The sequence below is a fragment of the Erinaceus europaeus genome, chromosome 4 (assembly GCF_950295315.1).
Source record: "Erinaceus europaeus chromosome 4, mEriEur2.1, whole genome shotgun sequence".
Lineage (NCBI taxonomy): Eukaryota > Metazoa > Chordata > Mammalia > Eulipotyphla > Erinaceidae > Erinaceus > Erinaceus europaeus.
This window is the reverse complement of record NC_080165.1, coordinates 153,545,325-153,563,120: the sequence shown is the minus strand read 5'-3', so window position 1 is coordinate 153,563,120 and position 17,796 is coordinate 153,545,325. Positions and strand designations below refer to the sequence as shown.

Sequence of the window (17,796 nt, the reverse complement as noted above, 5' to 3'; positions counted from 1 at the left end):
CCGCACCACCATAAGCCAGAGCTGAACAGTGCTCTGGTAAAAAAAAAAAAAAAGAGAGAGAGAGAGAGAGAGAAGGAAAAAAAGGACCTGGGTAAGGATCCCAGTTCGAGCCCCCGGCTCCCACCTACAGGGAGTCGCTTCACAGGTGGTGAAGCAGGTCTGCAGGTGTCTGTCTTTCTCTCCCCTCTGTCTTCCCCTCCTCTCTCCATTTCTCTCTGTCCTATCCAATGAGGGTGACTTCAATAACAGCACTAATAACTACAACAATAAAACAACAAGGGCAACAAAAGGGAATATATATATATATGGAAACACTGGCAAAAACCATAGGCTAAGAGGGTTACAACTCCACACCCAAGTGTCTTTTAAGCACTGTGAAGTACTTAGCAGAGACACGCCATACTATACGCAGTGTGCATTCAGAGAAAGGTCAAGGAAAGAACAAGTGAGGGAGAGCAGCAGATGGTGAAATGTTGAGAATTTGTAAAGCCAAGTAAAGGGCGTGTATATCCCTTTAGCAGTGCTGTGCAACTTTGCCAATATGAGAGTTTCCCGGATAAATTATTAGTAGTAGAATTATATTTTCAATGCCAGTTGGTTTTACAAGCAAGTTTTATTACATTTTTAAGAACTGCCAATATTTTGAGAGACTAAATTTCCAGAATAGTCATCATAGAACCTGAAACAAAATCTGGCCAGAAACTGTTAAAATGCAAATTTTAGATGCTGCACTGAACATGAACACAAAAAAATCAGTATTTCTGAAATATCTAGCTATCGCGAGAAATGCAGTAGGAAGTGATGCTACAGTGTAAGGGGGTTTGTCCTGGGAATGCAGTCTTTTTATTGGTGTGGCTCTAGTTGGCATGAGTGCACATGTTTTAGGGGCACGATCTCACACCTTCTGCCACCACACCGCCTCCCAGGATCTGGTTTCTCCACCGCAGTCTTATTTGCCTCTCCAGCCCTCCAGCCTCCATGTCTTTCTCCTTTTTGGTAACCTCAAATGCTTTAAAAGGCTTTGCTTGTCTGTTTCCTGCTGTGTCCCTTCCCATTCCACTTTTGTTTTTCCTTCTAAAGTGATTTGATTCCTAGCAATCTCTCCAGTCATATATACGCTACTGCAAAAGCCAAGGCTTCATCTCTTCTGCCCCCCTTTTTGTTGCCCTTTTTATTGTAGCTATTGATGTTGTTGTTGTTGGGTAGGACAGAGAGAAATGGAGAGAGGAGGGGAAGACAGAGAGGGGGAGAGAAAGACAGACACCTGCAGACCTGCTTCACCACCTGTGAAGCGACTCCCCTGCAGGTGGGGAGCCGGGGCCTCGAACTGGGATCCTGACGCTGGTCGGTCCTTGTGCTTTGTGCCACGTGTGCTTAACCCGCTGTGCTACAGCCCGACCCAGGTTTTATCTTTTCTTACAGCAGGATTATACTGTGTAACGTCTGTATTACAAACACACACACTCACACACACACTCACTAACACACACTCACTCATACACTCACACACACAAACTCACACTCACACACACACTCATACACACACTCACACACAGTCACACACACAGACACTCACACACACACTCATTCACTCACACACACTCACACACATACACTCACACACATACTCATACACTCACACACACTCACAGTCACACACACACACTCATACACACACACTCATACACTCTCACACACACACTCACTCACACACACACACACTCATACACTCACACACACTCTCACACACACACTCACAGACACACACACACATACACACACACACTTATACACTCACACACACTCTCACACACACATACACACAAACTCACACACACACACTCATACACTCACATTCACACTCACACACACACAGACTCACACACACACTCACACAGACTCACACACACAGACTCACACTCACACACAATCATACACTCACACACACTCACACACACACTCACACACACAATCACACACACTCACACACACAGACTCACACACACAGACTCACACACACAGATTCACAGACTCACACAAGCACACACACTCACACACACACAGACTCACACACATACACTCACACACACACACTCACACACACACACTCACACACACACTCACACACACACATACTCACACACACAGACTCACAAACACACACACTCACACACACTCATACACACACACACTCACACACACACACTCACACACACACACAGACTCACACACATACACTCACACACATACACACACTCACAAACACAGACTCACACACACTCAGACACACACTCTCACACACACACACACACTCACACACACACCCTTTGTAACAAGTCATCTGGTAGTGTGTCTGCCCTGTCAGGCACAAGATCCAAGTTTGAGCCCCCTCCCAACAGACTGTGGAGAGCTTGGTGCAGTAGCGTCTTCTCCTCTCTTGTTACCTCTTTCTGTCTCTGTGAGAAAGTAAACCAAGAGCAGTGTCACCTGACAAGGACCAAAGGGGGGAAAGGCAGCTGTTGTAACCTGAACTAATGAGCATATGTGGGACAGTGTGAGAGCTTGGTCCAGCATACGGGAACTCCCATGTAAAGATGGAGGTCTGAAAAGACACCCACCTGTCAGCCTCTCCCTTTCAGGGATGGAGCTTGGAGGGAAAACCTTTCCTGACTCAGTTCCCCCTTGTCCGTCTCCCAGGCTTCACAAAGGCCTGCACCCTCTCACACTTACCCCTTCCCCTGCTACAAACCAAATGGCTGTCTGCTTGAAAGTTCACTGTGAATTCATAATGAGTTCACCATCTTTGATCACATACAAACTGTGCTCCATCACCCTGCCTTCCCAGTAACTTAACAGTAAGAACCCCACACATTATCTCCTCGTTCTTTGATCATTACGTCTTACATCAATATTCTGCTCTTCTCTGCTTTATCTCGCTCTGCTGTTTTAACCACCATGTTTTTCTTAATGCCTTTCGTTAATCAGCACCCTTGCCTCATGGTGAATAATCATGCTGAGCTTTCCAATACCTCTATCAATTCTCGTCATTCCTCAGCCCTCCCATCATACAGGTGCTGACCTTGTGGAGACCTGTGGTTACTGACATATGTGAAAAATGTTCTTTGTCCCACTCTCCTATATAAGCCCTGTCGTTTTCTGCATAAACGGGATTGTTCATACCTGAATTTTCCCTGGAGTTCCCTCTGTTTGTGCAATCTCTTGAGTTTGCCACAGGGAAGCCAGCGGCCACCTCAGCTGTGAGGCCACCGTGTGAGCGCCAGCAAGCACGGAATGCTTTCCATTTCTTTCTGTTTTCTGTGCTTTAAAAGCAGTGACCTCTGTCACCACTTTCAATGTGTGTGTCCTTTGTTGATTTTCATTTTAGGTGCCTAGCTGAGGTGATTTTAAAAGAAAACATTTCAGTCTCTTCTAGTTCATTGTTTGCATATTGAACCTCAGTGGTTTCTGGACACTGAGTTGTTTTTTCTCCCTCTTTTACATTTTTACTAGCGATTTAATAATGGCTTACAAGATAAAAGATTCTAGGGGGATATTTCCACAATGCCCCCCAGCACAGTCTGTGCCCTCCCCCTGGCCTTCCAGCCTCTCCCCAGGTAAAGCACAATCGTTTTCACAAAGTCCAAATCAACTATGGCAACAATAGAGTGTTCACATAAACACCAAACTAAAGAACCTCAGTAGATGCTCTATGATAAAGATAAGGAAAGAAATCATCAAGAAAGATTAAAAAGCGCTAGAGAGGGGCCAAGTGGTGGCACACCTGGTTGAGTGCGTATGTTGCAATGCATAAGGGTCTTGGTTCAAGCCCCTGGTCTCCACTTTTAGGGGAAAGCTTTCAGAGAGGGGAAGCAGTGCTATAGGCTCCTCTCTTTCTCTCTCCCTCTCGAACTCCCCCTCTCCTATTGATTTCTGGCTATACCTATCCAGTAAATAAAGATAATTAGTTTTTTTCAAGTACTAGAGACAAAATGACACCATGTAAGACACATAAAATTGTATGTATGTAAGTGCGCTACATACATAAGCATATGTGTAACTTTACATTGCGCGTCATAGATACACACACCTCAGAGTCTCTTTAACCTGGTTTTGTCTCACTGTTCTCTGAACATCCTTCACCCATTTTTCCTCTCCTTTCACACTTTAAAGTTGACTCATATTTCTCAGGCTTGCGTTGCTGGCTCTGTTTTACAGGCATCACCTTGTTTCAGTGCGTCACCTTCTGTGCTTCTCCTTTCAATAACTCTTACAAGGGAGGTCAATCATGGTAAACTCCTTCAGCTTTTTTAAAATTTTTTAAAAATTTATTAAAATGTATTATTATAAAGCTTGAATTGTCAAGCTTTATACACCTCCCATGTCAGTTTCCCCGAGCCATACCTGCTTTTATCACAAATCTGTGTATATCATACAGCCACTCTCTAGAGGACCTGATTTTCATCAGCATTTCTTGAATGGTCAAGTTTTATACTTCTTCTATATCAGTTTCCCCGAGCCATACCTGCTTTTATCACAAATCTGTGTATATCATACAGCCACATGCCGTTTATTCTTACTGCTGTATACCCACAGTGCGCCATATCCCAGATAATTCCTTGAGTCTTTCTGTTCTTGTCTTATTTGTCTTATCTGTGTCTGTCACACAGCCACACACCATTTATTCTTACTGCTGTATACCCACAGTGCGCCATATCCCAGATAATTCCTTGAGTCTTTCTGTTCTTGTCTTATTTGTCTTATCTGTGTCTATCACACAGCCACACACCATTTATTCTTCCTGCTATATATCCACAGTGCACCATATCCTAGATAATTCCTTGAGTCTTTCTGTTCTTGTCTTATTTAGGAGACACAGGGTCAGATTCATACCTCTTATTCTTGTAGCCTTGCATCCAATTCCTTCTTTGGGGCTCGGGGGGCAGCAATTACTAAATTACCATTGTATTTATGTATTTATTTATTAGCTAGAAACAGAGAAGTAAAAGAGGAAGAGAGGAGAGATAGAGAGAGAGAGAGAGAGAGAGAGAGACCACAGCACCAAAGCCCTTCAGTGACCTGGAGGCCAGGCTCCAACTTGGATCATGGGCAAAGTAGCACACTACCCCTATTTCACCAGCCCAATATCAGTCCTATTTTGTTTTATTTTTATTATTTTGTATTGTTATATGGAAAACTGGGAAATGTTATGCATGTACAAACTATTGTATCTACTGTTGAATATAAAACATTAATTCCCCAAAATTTTAAAAAGGAAGAAAGTCTTTTCCCAACAACATGCACTGAGTAACTGACATCCTGGAAATCCTTTCTTCCCTTCCCTCTTTAGATTCCTTTGTTCTGATACAATAAACAGAAGGAGTCTAAAAAAAAAAAAAAAATCCAACTCTGTGGGAGTCCTCAGCTCTGTTTTGGGGCAGTGCAAGCCAGGTTATATAGAGTTTGGGTGAGGCAGAGGAAGGAAGGAGGGTGCTACCTTCATTTAGACTGCCAGCTTGAGATTCAGGATTTAAAGTGGGTGGAACTAGGGACCCCTTTGCCAGCACGCCCTTCCCTCTGTGCAGAGGCCCTGCATTCCGACACTGGGATACACTTCCCATTTTAAATGACTGGCTTTACTAGGAAACGCATCCTACCAACAACTGTAGTTAATGAAGCAATTGGATTTAAGATTGTAGGGAATTCCTTTTTCTTTCCCAGAACACCATTTGTTTGCCAAAGACAATTTTATAAAAGTTCAGATTTTTAAAATCTTTCATCAGTTTCAACGTAAACTTTGCTACGTCACACAAAATACAAAATATCTACTTACATTTTTGTTACTGTTGGTGTTTCTTTGATGATTATAAAAAACATATTTTGCCAAATGTTATTATTTTGAATATTGATTTCCCAAGAGAGCTTGATGTGAATTTAAAGGCTACAGCTTAAGCTTCACAATTAGAATCTATAACAACACATTTATTTTATGCAATTTACACTCAATAAATATTTCAGTAGTTACTTAAATAATACGGTAAAAATTTACAGTGCTTTATTCAACTATTTTGCACACTCTGGAACTAGTGTAAACTGATTATTTCCTTGCATTTTGGCACTCAAACATCAGCAGCAAATTCTCTGGGGATGTAGAGGATTTGGTAGATATGGGGTGGTGGACCCTCTCTCAGTGTGCTTATCAGGGTCTCTAGAAACTCACCCCGCGGAAAGCCTGTTCTCTGCAGCAGGTGCAGACCTGCCTCGTGTGCTCTTCTCCATAACTGGCATGGGACAGCCGTGAGCACGGGAGTCCCAATAACCAGGACAGTATCTACCACAGTTAAGAATCCAGGCAGTGTTTGCTTAGACAAGTATATCTTTAAAAATACATGTCATCTCTGTGTTTTAATCACAATATATCTCTGTTATAAAAGAAATTTATTTTCTCCAAATATCGGAGTAAAATTCTACCAGGGAGAATGCACAGTGAAGTCTCAAGTTTTCCCCTAGCCCCAGATGGCTTTCACTGAAAGATCTGGCAAGTTTTAGGAGAATACAACAAAAGGCGTGTGCTTAAAAAATTGTTCTGTTTGGGGCACCGGGTGGTGGTGCACAGGGTTAAGTGTACCATGTGCAGGGACCTAGGTTCGAGCCCCCACTCCCCACATGCAGGGGGACAAGCTCAAAAGTGGTGAAGCAGGTCTGCAGGCGTCTCTCTTTCTCTTTCCCTCTCTATCTCCCCCTCTTCTCTCAATTTCTCTCTGTCCTATCCAATAAAAAATAGAAAGAAAAAAAGGGGGAAAAATGGCCACCAGGAGTAGGATGGATTCATAGTGCCAGCATGAAGAAAAAAAAATAGTTCTATTGATAAAATGTATTATAACTGTGGACAGATCAATTTCAGATGTCGATTCAAACAATTACTAACCTGCAGTGAAGCAAACACATATTTCAGCCATGAGCTGTTGCTATCAACAGAGCACTAAGTACTCCTCATTGCTCATTTTACTCAAGCAACTCAGCAGGGACAGAAACCTACTCAGCCAGAACGATTCCCTTCATGAGCCCCGGCCTCATTCTCCCCTTTCACAGGAACTGGCGTCATAGTCCAGGTTGTAAGTCAAATGTGTAACGGCAGAGGGAAGAAAGACGCTCTAACTGGTGGGCGAATCTAGATTATGAAAATAACAGCACGTTCACTCTTCCCAGAGTCCTTCATGTCCTTTAACCTCTGTTGGCATAAGGATCAAACCAGGTGGTCACAAGGCCACCTAGACCAGAATTTGCCACACAATAAAGGGATCAAGAAGCGCTTGTTATCTCCTGCTTCATTTCTCCTCACCTGACTTAGTGTTTTTAAGTTCATGAATCTTATTACCATTTCTGACTTCTGTAACTAGAAAGCCAACGGTTTGCAGTATGGGTTAAAAAAAAAATCATTTCCGGGGGTTGGGCAGTGGCACAGTGGGTTAAGCGCATGTGGCACAAAGCGCAAAGACCGGCATAAGGATCCTGGTTTGAGCCCCTGGCTCCCCACCTGCAGGGGAGTCGCTTCACAAGCGGTGAAGCAGGTCTGCAGGTGTCTGTCTTTCTCTCCCCCTCTCTGTCTTCCCCTCCTCTCTCCATTTCTCTCTGTCCTATCCAACAACGAACAACATCAACAATGGCAATAATAATAACCACAATAAGGCTACAACAACAAGGGCAACAAAAGGGGGAAAAAAATGGCCTCCAGGAGTGGTGGATTCATGGTGCAGGTACTGAGCCCAGCAATAACCCTGGAGGGAAAATAAAAATCATTTCCATAGACATCAAGCAAAAAGATTGCTTTGGTGTGAAATGCTTGCCTTCTGTTGACTGAGACGCAGCGGCCAGTGGTGGAGGCTAGGATCAGTCTGCTTGGCTTCCGTCTGGGTTGCACCACCTATAAGCTGGTGATGTCAGACAAACAGCGTGACTTCTTTGCTCTTCTTACTCCGCCTCTAAGACCAGGACCCCTCTCATAGACTTGCTGATTGAACTGAAACTCTCTCATAGACTTGCTGATTGAACTGAAACAGGACCTGTCTGTAGGTCAGCTCCATGAGGATGTCCTTGGTGTATGGCGTTCACTCCTTGATTTCCCAGCGGTGTCACGATGAGCCTTCCAGCTTCCAGTCCCTCCCCCCCCCCCCCCCCCCCCGTGAGCTCAGCGCCCTCACGTGACTGCAGACTGTCCCTGCTTCATCACAGCACCTGTCTCTCTGCTCCAGCAAAGCCAGACTCCTATTGGGGCACAAACTGCTGTCTCTGCCCTCCCTGTCATCACTCAGACCGCACTGCCGAGTTGACACTCAACATTCACTTTACTCACAGCTTTTTACTCAACCTCCCCCAAGTGAAGAGCAGTGCTGTGTCTGTGCCCTCGCCATACAGTTTTCTGATCTCACTTCACTTCTTTCCCTTACCCTTCTAGACTACGAACCTTTCAAGGGCGGCAATGTCTTAGCCCGGATGCCTAAAAGCTGTTATAAAGAACACGTTAAAGAAAACACGTTGAATTAAAGAGAGCCTCGGTCTCTACCTCTAGTAATTCTGAATCCAATAAACCTCTTTTCAAAGTGCAGCCATAGAAATCTGCTGTGACCTCTCCTGGCTGTAAGTCTCATTCATTATCACAGACTGCATTTCCAACTCAGTGTCTCTTAATCACATCTGGAGAATTGAGTTAGGGAACTGCTTGCATTAATGAAGCTCACGTTTGAGAATGTCAGAGATGGTTCTAATGCTGCCACTCAGAGTCTTCTGATCTCTTATGCAATGCTACAGTCAACTGTTTTCTTATTCTTTTATTTATTTAATCACTTACGTTATCTATATTCAGTTGGTTACACACCACATATCTATGAGGTGTCTCCATAGTTTTCACTTTGGTAAATATTAGCCAAATCTATCAGAGCATACTACATAAATATTAAAGTTGGGATTGGTGCACAGATTATAGTGCACAGGGACACAGGTTTGAGCCCCCGGTCCCCACCTGCAGAGGGAGAGCTTCACAAGTGGTGAAGCAGGGCAGCAGGTGTCTCTCTGTCTGTCCCTACCCGCTCGATTTATGGCTATCTCTAGTCAAAAAAATGAAGTTTTCTTTTTCATAAATATCCAAGTTATATTTATCAAATTGAACCTTTTTTGTTAAAGAAAGAATAAAGGACCAAGATTCAGCAAGCCAGCTGACTTGAGTAGTACTACAGCAGGAACTGGGAACCCTGTCTTGGGCTGACAGATTTTCACTGGACATCAGCCTGTTTGCTTGTGAGGCTGAAGGGGAACATGGGGTATGTCCACATTGGTGAGGCCCAGGTTTTATCCAGCACCACCTGTGTGGTGTTCTGACCTCTCTCTCTAAAACATTTTAGTGGGGACTCTGTCAGTGATCGAGTGCCTTGTTCCTGCCTCTCTCTGGTATCAGCTAGAGGCACTGACTGTGGAGACAGAGTGGACAAGCATGAACAACAGCAAGAGATGACATATTGTCATCACTGGACGGGATTACACACATGGACGGGGTTACACACATGGACGGGGTTACACACATGGACTGGGTTACACACATGGACGGAGTTACACACATGGACTGGGTTACACACATGGACGGATTACACACATGAAATGGGTTACACACATGGACTGGGTTACATACATGGACTGGGTTACACACATGGCCGGGTTACACACATGGACTGGGTTACACACATGGACAGGTTACACACATGTACTGAGTTACACACATGGACGGGTTACACACATGAACTGGTTTACACACATGGACGGGTTACACACATGGACTGGGTTACACACATGGACGGGTTACACACATGGACTGGGTTACACACATGGACGGGTTACACACATGGACTGGGTTACACACATGGACGGGTTACACACATGGACTGGGTTACACACATGGACGGGTTACACACATGGACTGGGTTACACACATGGACGGGTTACACACATGGACTGGATTACACACATGGACGGGGTTACACACATGAACTGGGTTACACACATGAACTGGGTTACACACATGGACGTGATGGGTTACACACATGGACTGGTTACATACATGGACTGGGTTACACACATGGACGGGTTTACACACTGGGTTACACACATGCAGGGATGACAGAGCACTCGTCATCCTACTCATAATAGCAAAACAATAGACATGACTGTTTCTACAAAGCATCACCAAGAAAAGTGAGACAATGTGAGAATAGCCTGTCAACGTGAGGTTACTCATCCTGTTACCTCTGTGACCCATAGCCAGGATGTGCGAAATTTACACACAGATGCACAGAGGCTCCTCTGCTTAGAAACAGCAGAGCAGGTCACTTTCTGGCCCTCATTATCTCTTATTTGGTTTTTCAATTTAAAATTTTATTACTGATTCAATAATACATTATAAAATTTTGAGGTATCACACAAAGCGCAAGGACCGAAGTAAGGATCCAGGTTCAAGCCCCCAGTGAAGCAGGTCTGCAGGTGTCTGTCTTTCTCTGCCCCTCTCTGTCTTCCCCTCCTCTCTCCATTTCTCTCTGTCCTATCCAACAATGACAATATCAACAACAATAACTACAACAACAATAAAACAAAAAATTCAACGAAGGGGGGAATAAATAAAAAATAAATAGTAAAAAACCTAAAAAAAATATTTTGAGGTATCAGGAGTAAACCCCCACACGCTTGGTGCTTGGTGCCTGCACGTCACCCAGGCATGAAATCAGATGCTGGCTTTTTCCTACCTTTCTAGCAAAGATCCTTCCAAAAGAAGCCAGTCAGACACTGGGTGGAAAAACAGAGCAACAGTGGCACTTATAAGGACAGGTATGCACAAAATAGATAGATAGAAGCACAGATATACACAAAACAATAATCACAGGAGAGCAGCCTAGATAGAGCCAGTTATACAGGCATGAATGCCCTCTGCTTTCTAGTGAAGTATGTTGACTGTTGGCGGATGTGAAGGCCTATCTATGATGGACAATGAACGCAGTCTATGATTTTGCTACAGATGATTTACATATGTGTTGTGGCTTTTAGTCATCTCACACCCTGGGCACAAGCTAGATACAATTTCAACCAGGCAGTGAGATCGACTTTAAAAAACTTTTTTTTCACATCGGGGATATAAATAGTATTGACAGTAGGTATCTTGACAGGACAGAGTCCACGAAGCTGCGTGCAAGTGGACAATTCTGAATAACAACTCTGAAGTTGTGACAGGGTTTGATGCCAGCCACAAGGCCTTCTGTTTTCTTGGTACAGATGAGTTACTGAGTTATCAGGACCTATAAAATGAGGATGGAAAACTGCTCTTATAGAATCACTGGTATTATTAAATGGCAATAATATACTGAAAATAATAAACAGCTATTGTAAAAAAAAGACAAGTCAGCCTATACTGTGGATCCCACTGTGGAGGAAGGCTTGCTTTGAGAGGCAGGCAAACCCTACCTGCTTCCAGTATTTCGATTGTCCTCAAACATGCTTGAGCCACTACTGATACACAGTAACAGAGAAAGTGATAAATTAGAAGGAAAAAAGCTATATTCCTTATAGTATACTGCAAGGCTATTAACTCTAAACTGCAATTTAGACTTAAAATCTATTAATTTTAAGAAGAAAAAATGTTTTGAAAACAAGGTGTGTTTGTGTTTTTGTGTGTGAGCATGTGTGCATGGGCACTCACCCTGGCTTCTCTCAAGTCACCGTTTTCGGGACCTGTACCTAGGAGACACAGATAGGTATGTCCTAGACCTGTACCTAGGAGACACAGATAGGTATGTCCTAGACCTATGCCTAGGAGACACAGATAGGTATGTCCTAGACCTGTACCTAGGAGACACAGATAGGTATGTCCTAGACCTATGCCTAGGAGACACAGATAGGTGTGTCCTAGACCTATGCCTAGGAGACACAGATAGGTGTGTCCTAGACCTATGCCTAGGAGACACAGATAGGTGTGTCCTAGACCTATGCCTAGGAGACACAGATAGGTGTGTCCTAGACCTGTGCCTAGGAGACACAGATAGGTGTGTCCTAGACCTATGCCTAGGAGACACAGATAGGTGTGTCCTAGACCTGTACCTAGGAGACACAGATAGGTGTGTCCTAGACCTGTACCTAGGAGACACAGATAGGTGTGTCCTAGACCTGTACCTAGGAGACACAGATAGGTGTGTCCTAGACCTATGCCTAGGAGACACAGATAGGTGTGTCCTATCCCTGTACCTAGGAGGCACAGATAGGTGTGTCCTAGACCTGTACCTAGGAGACACAGATAGGTGTGTCCTAGACCTATGCCTAGGAGACACAGATAGGTGTGTCCTAGACCTATGCCTAGGAGACACAGATAGGTGTGTCCTAGACCTGTACCTAGGAGACACAGATAGGTGTGTCCTAGACCTATGCCTAGGAGACACAGATAGGTACGTTCTAGAGCAGAAGAGCTTTTGGGGCTAGAAATGAATTTATTTGGCACAGCTTGGGAAGGTTAAATATTACAGTGCTGACCCTCCTTTTTATTAATTAAAAATGTCCCACAGTTTAAGGGTAGTTGTTCTCAGCTCAGATATTGTTGGTCAGTTCTCCGCTATGTATTAGATCAAATTCCTCCTCACTCTAGATGAACAAGGTGACTCCGTAATGTTTGGAGGAACATTGTGCTATGTATAGTCAGCATGTGTAGGGAAGGAGTTTATCTGTATGGGCTCCTCTGACAAGGGCCTGGACTAGGGAGCCTGTTAACACCAGTGGTTCATTTCTCATACCCCGTAAGTCTAGGACCCTCACATTGGTAGATTGAGTGTTTGGTGAGAGTCACTTGGTTCCGGGAGTCGGGCTGTAGTGCAGTGGGTTAAGCGCAGGTGGCGCAAAGCACAAGGACCGGCATAAGGATCCCGGTTCGAACCCCGGCTCCCCACCTGCAGGGGAATCGCTTCACAGGCAGTGAAGCAGGTCTGCAGGTGTCTCTTTTTCTCTCCTCCTCTCTGTCTTCCCCTCCTCTCTCCATTTCTCTCTGTCCTATCCAACAACGACAACAACAATAATAACTACAACAATAAAAAACAACAAGGGCAACAAAAGGGAATAAATAAATAAAATAAAATAAAATATTAAAAAAAAAAGAGTCACTTGGTTCAGCCATAGTTATCTTTTCAGTATATCTTCCTACGAGGAAAGGGGTGAAATGTCTTTCTTGTCCTTTATAACGATGCTTATGACACTTATGACAGTCTACACTCACAGCCTTGTCACCTCCCAGGAATATCTCCTGAGGTATTCAAAGTAAATACAAGGATGGCGACACAGTGGCCTCCGCAACTTGGTGGCTAGAAGGTGGTAACAGAAAGCAGGACAAATTGTTTAATAACCAGGAGCCTAAAGGCAGGAATAGAGCAGATGAAACTAGGGCTTTGTGTGTGAAGAAGCTGGGAAGTTTATTTTAAAGATGTTCCAAGGGGTCCTTGACTTTAGTAATTGTTGCCTTAGCCTGACAGCTAACATGAAGTTGGACTAAAAGTACTGTCTGGGAAGATGGTGTCAGAGTTAAGAATAGGACTAGAAATCTGGATTAGGGCAAAGAGTAGCTCCCAGACATGAGGAAAACATATAAATACTATTAGCGAGCCCATATCTAGTCATATTTAGCACAAGAGCCTGTGTAACCTCTGAGTCCCTGTCAGGATGGGCTTACCGTCCATGGTCACAGACATCGCTGGGCAGACGCCCTCACCCATGTGTCCTGGAGCCTCCCCTCCCCAGAGCCCTGCCCCACTAGGGACAGACAGACACAGGCTGGGGGTGTGGGTCCACCTGCCAACACCCATGTCCAGCGGAGAAGCAATTACTGAAGCCAGACCTCCCACCTTGTGCTCCCCATAAAGAATTTGGGTCCACACTCCCAGAGGGATAAAAAACAGGGAAGCTTCCAGTGGAGGGAGGGACATGGAACTCTGGTGGTGGGAACTGTGTGGACTTGTACCCCTGTGATCTTCCAGTCTTGTTGGTCATTAATAAATCACAATAAAGAACCAGTAAATACACAGGCAGTGGCTTCAGGGCTGGGCTGGAGCATGGACACTGAGACCACTGCAGTGAGCACACACCAAGGTGGCAGCCCAGGAAACTGGGCAAAGCATTTGAATATGCGTGATAAATATCTACAGAACTAAAGACCTCATAATATTTGCCAATAAACCTGCTGCGCTTACGCCCAGCCCCCTTAAGAGTGCTTTTTAAAGCTAAAGTGGAGGCAGAAATGTTGCAAGATGCATGATTCCATCTGGTTATTGCCTGTGTTACAGTAAGCGCAGCACATGTAACTAACACCCTCTCTTTTCTCTCACAGCCAGCTCAGGACACAGTAACGCAAGAGTCTTATAACAGCGTGAAGCAGTCTTCCCGTGATATGTACTCTAAACTGTAAGTATCGACTTGCTTTCCTCAGGTAACTTTACTGTGTTGGAAATATTATAATCTAGAGCTCACTGAAAGGCTAGAATAATTCTCTGAGGTTTCCTTATGTGAAGTGTGTTCTGTTAATGGACTCAGTACAGCCTGGACGTGGTAATTCAATCCAAACACCAAGTGTGGCTGCGTTTCCAAGCATCATACCTGGCACCACAGGAGCTAGAATCAGAGTCTGGTTTCCTCTCTCTGTCTTTCATTCAGTTTCACTTTTTTCTCTTCTTCACAAAACAAATATTTAAAAAGAAAATTATGGAGGGCAAGCAGTGATGCACATGGTTAAGCGCTCACATCACAGTGCGCAAGGACCCAGGTTCATGTCCCTGGTCTCCACCTGCAGGGGGGAAGCGTCAAGAGTGGTGAAGCAGGACTGCAGGTGTCTCTCTGTCTCTCTCCCTCTCTATATCCCCCTCTCTATTTCTCTTTATCTCTATCCAATTATATATATATATGAAGGAAGGAGGGAGAGAAGAAAGGAAGATTGATAAGACTTGGACACTGTACTTTATTTCTGAGTCAAAGTATAGATACTATTTCATGACCATACATGGGAGGAAAGAGACCAGCACCTTAATTCTTCAAAATAAACCTATGGATCGAAGGCTTTTAATACTCAGGAGTGTTTCCAGAATTGATGATATATTTAAAATATCCTAAGATGCAACTCCTTAGTACTTAATTCTGCTAGTCATATAATGTCCATTCCAAGCCTGATGAAGTCTCTACAAGTGAAACACACTTAGCCTTCACCCATCTAGCTGAGACAGGAGTAGATGTGTCTGATTTTACTGTGCGGTTGCAGGCAGTGGTGGATAGGCTATTGGCCTGATTTTTCATAATACTGACTGAAAGAATTTAATAAATGGAATAGGTTTCAATATATACAATGGAATACTCCTGAGCTGTTAAAAATGAATTCATCTCTTCAGTTTCATCTTGCTAGAACTTAAAGGCATCCTATTAAGTGAGCAAAGTCAAAAAGAGAAAGACAAACTCCAGGTGACTTCGTGTACATGTGGAATGGTGGAAAGAAGGGCAGAATAGAAAGCTATAGAGAGGAACTTCTACTGGGTGGGCCCTTGCACACAGCAAGGAGCAGGGAGGGTGGAGGGCAGCTTGGGCCCTGCTGCAGGATGATGGGACGGACGTCCGTGTGGGCAGGAGGCCTGCAGACACCTGCCCTGGGGCAGAGAAGCCGCACACAGGCCTCAGTCACTGTGCTGCAAACCATCAACCACCAACAGGGTGACCACACCATCCTGTTAAGATAAAATGCAAAAATACATGCAAACGACTCAGAAGTTTCTTGTGGCCACATATAAACAAAAGGGAGCATGTAAAACTACGTTTATTCAAAATAAGGTCACTTTAACATGTAGTTAAACCTAAACAGGATTTGTGAGACATATCTCATCCTTTATTCTTACTTTGTCTTCAAACTCTGGTGAGAATATAGGACATGTCACAGTTTAACTAACAAACTTTCTTGGATATATGTTCATATGTCTTCAATTTGTAGTTGGAAACATGGATTCACAAAGTCAAGTTATCCCACATATGCTTAAAGTATTTTCAATAACTAAACTGAATACCTGTTCTAAATTTTCTTTTAATTAATAATTTTAAAAAATATTTAACTGAAATAGTGTTCTACAAGACTATAATTAGCCCAGAGACACATTTCTTATTTATTTATTGATTATCGGATAAAGACAGAGAGGAGGGGGAGACAGAGAGACACCTGCAGCCCTGCTTCACCACTTGTGAAGCTCTCCCCCAGCAGGTGGGGAGCAGGGGCTTGAACCTGGGTCCTTGTGCCCTGTAATGTGTGCTCTCAACCAGGTGCGCCACTGCCTGGCCCCAGAGACACATTTCTGTAGCTCTCAAAACGTGTGATCACTGCACAGCCACTACCAGCGAGCCATCTCTCCTGGTGGAGCTCCGAGCCCCTCGCTCACCCCCACTGCCAAGATGCTAAGCTGAGATCTGAGGACGTGGGCTGTGTCCTCCAGCTGCAATTCCTTTAAGCAAGATGATCTCACATTCCAGCAGTTTCGTAGGGAGGGAATTTATAGCATAGACTCACCTGCCAATAAATCAAGTGTTATTCCTATTGTTTTCCAATTACAGTGCCAACTTCTAGTGGAATTAATTTTATTTGGCAATTTGAAAATACTGTATTGCTCTATTTGAACAACTTCTTGAATACAAAAGGATGATATGGTAAAACATTTTATAGCTTCGAATAATATTGTTACAGGTGAGAGACAAATGGAAGATCAGTCTGATCCATACTACATTTAAATCTCACTTTGCATCTGTTATAAAGTACTGACAAAGTAACTACCCATATATGTATATATATGGGGGATTGTTTACATCCAGGATCCAGGCTGGAGAGAGTTTTTTGCAGGAAACTGAGGAATTTGGTACGTGTATCAACAACTATGCCATACTTTTAATGTTCAGACATCTGTTTTATTTGTTTTATTTTTGAGGGAAAGTCTGTTTCATCGTTGTGTGTGTGCTTGCTGTCCGAGAGGTTATTCAGAAGAGCTCGTGTGTGTGAGGCGGATCTTTTTTGTACTAAACTTCCCTACCGTGTTGCCTGGTTAATAACAGCTACTTGAAATCCTGTAGTGTGGCATTTTAAGCACTGCACCATGGAGTAAAGGCGGCTGAAAAGCTGAGGAGGTCAGGAAACTGAGGAGCAGTCACGACGTCCCAATGCAACCACAGCTAGAAGGATCTCAGGGCCGTCGTGTTTGTGATGATCATATGTGTAGCAGAAGCCAATTTTTAAAAAATCAATTTTATGTTTTCATTGGATACTATGTTATTTATTGCTCTGATATTGAAAAGATTTCACTAAGAGGTACTCTGCTAACATTGGCAGGCAGAAGCAAAGCTATCAGTTCAGCTCGGTTCTTGTTAATACCTTATCTCTTCTTTCAACTTCTACTCAAAATCAGGCCTTTGATATGCATAGAAGGACTTTCTAGATAGCTAGATATTATAAAATACTGATCAAGATATAGAAACTTTATCTAGAAGTCTAAGCCTGTATTTCACAAAGCAATATTTGTGGCTCAAAATTAATGTCAAATTTCTAATGAATTAAATATAACTAAGCTTTTTGAATGAGATGTCTTGAAGGTTTTAATTGTATGTCAGTATCTTTTGGTTGTAATTCATATAAAATAGGAGAGATGTGTTTTCTCTGCTTAAAATAACAGCTTAAATTAAAAGGATAATGCATGTTTTGTGAAAAGAAAATAAAGACAA

At 43.5% G+C, this 17,796-nt stretch overlaps 1 long non-coding RNA gene across 1 annotated transcript in view; it reads left to right on the top strand.

Annotated features, from left to right (window-relative positions):
- The window catches only part of LOC132538335 (uncharacterized), a 111,375-nt gene extending 96,909 nt beyond the window's left edge, over nucleotides 1–14,466 (top strand). The window contains exon 2 of the long non-coding RNA XR_009549732.1: nucleotides 14,393–14,466. This is a non-coding gene — a long non-coding RNA (uncharacterized LOC132538335). The remainder of the gene's footprint in view (nucleotides 1–14,392) is intronic.
- The last annotated feature ends 3,330 nt before the right edge of the window (nucleotides 14,467–17,796 follow it).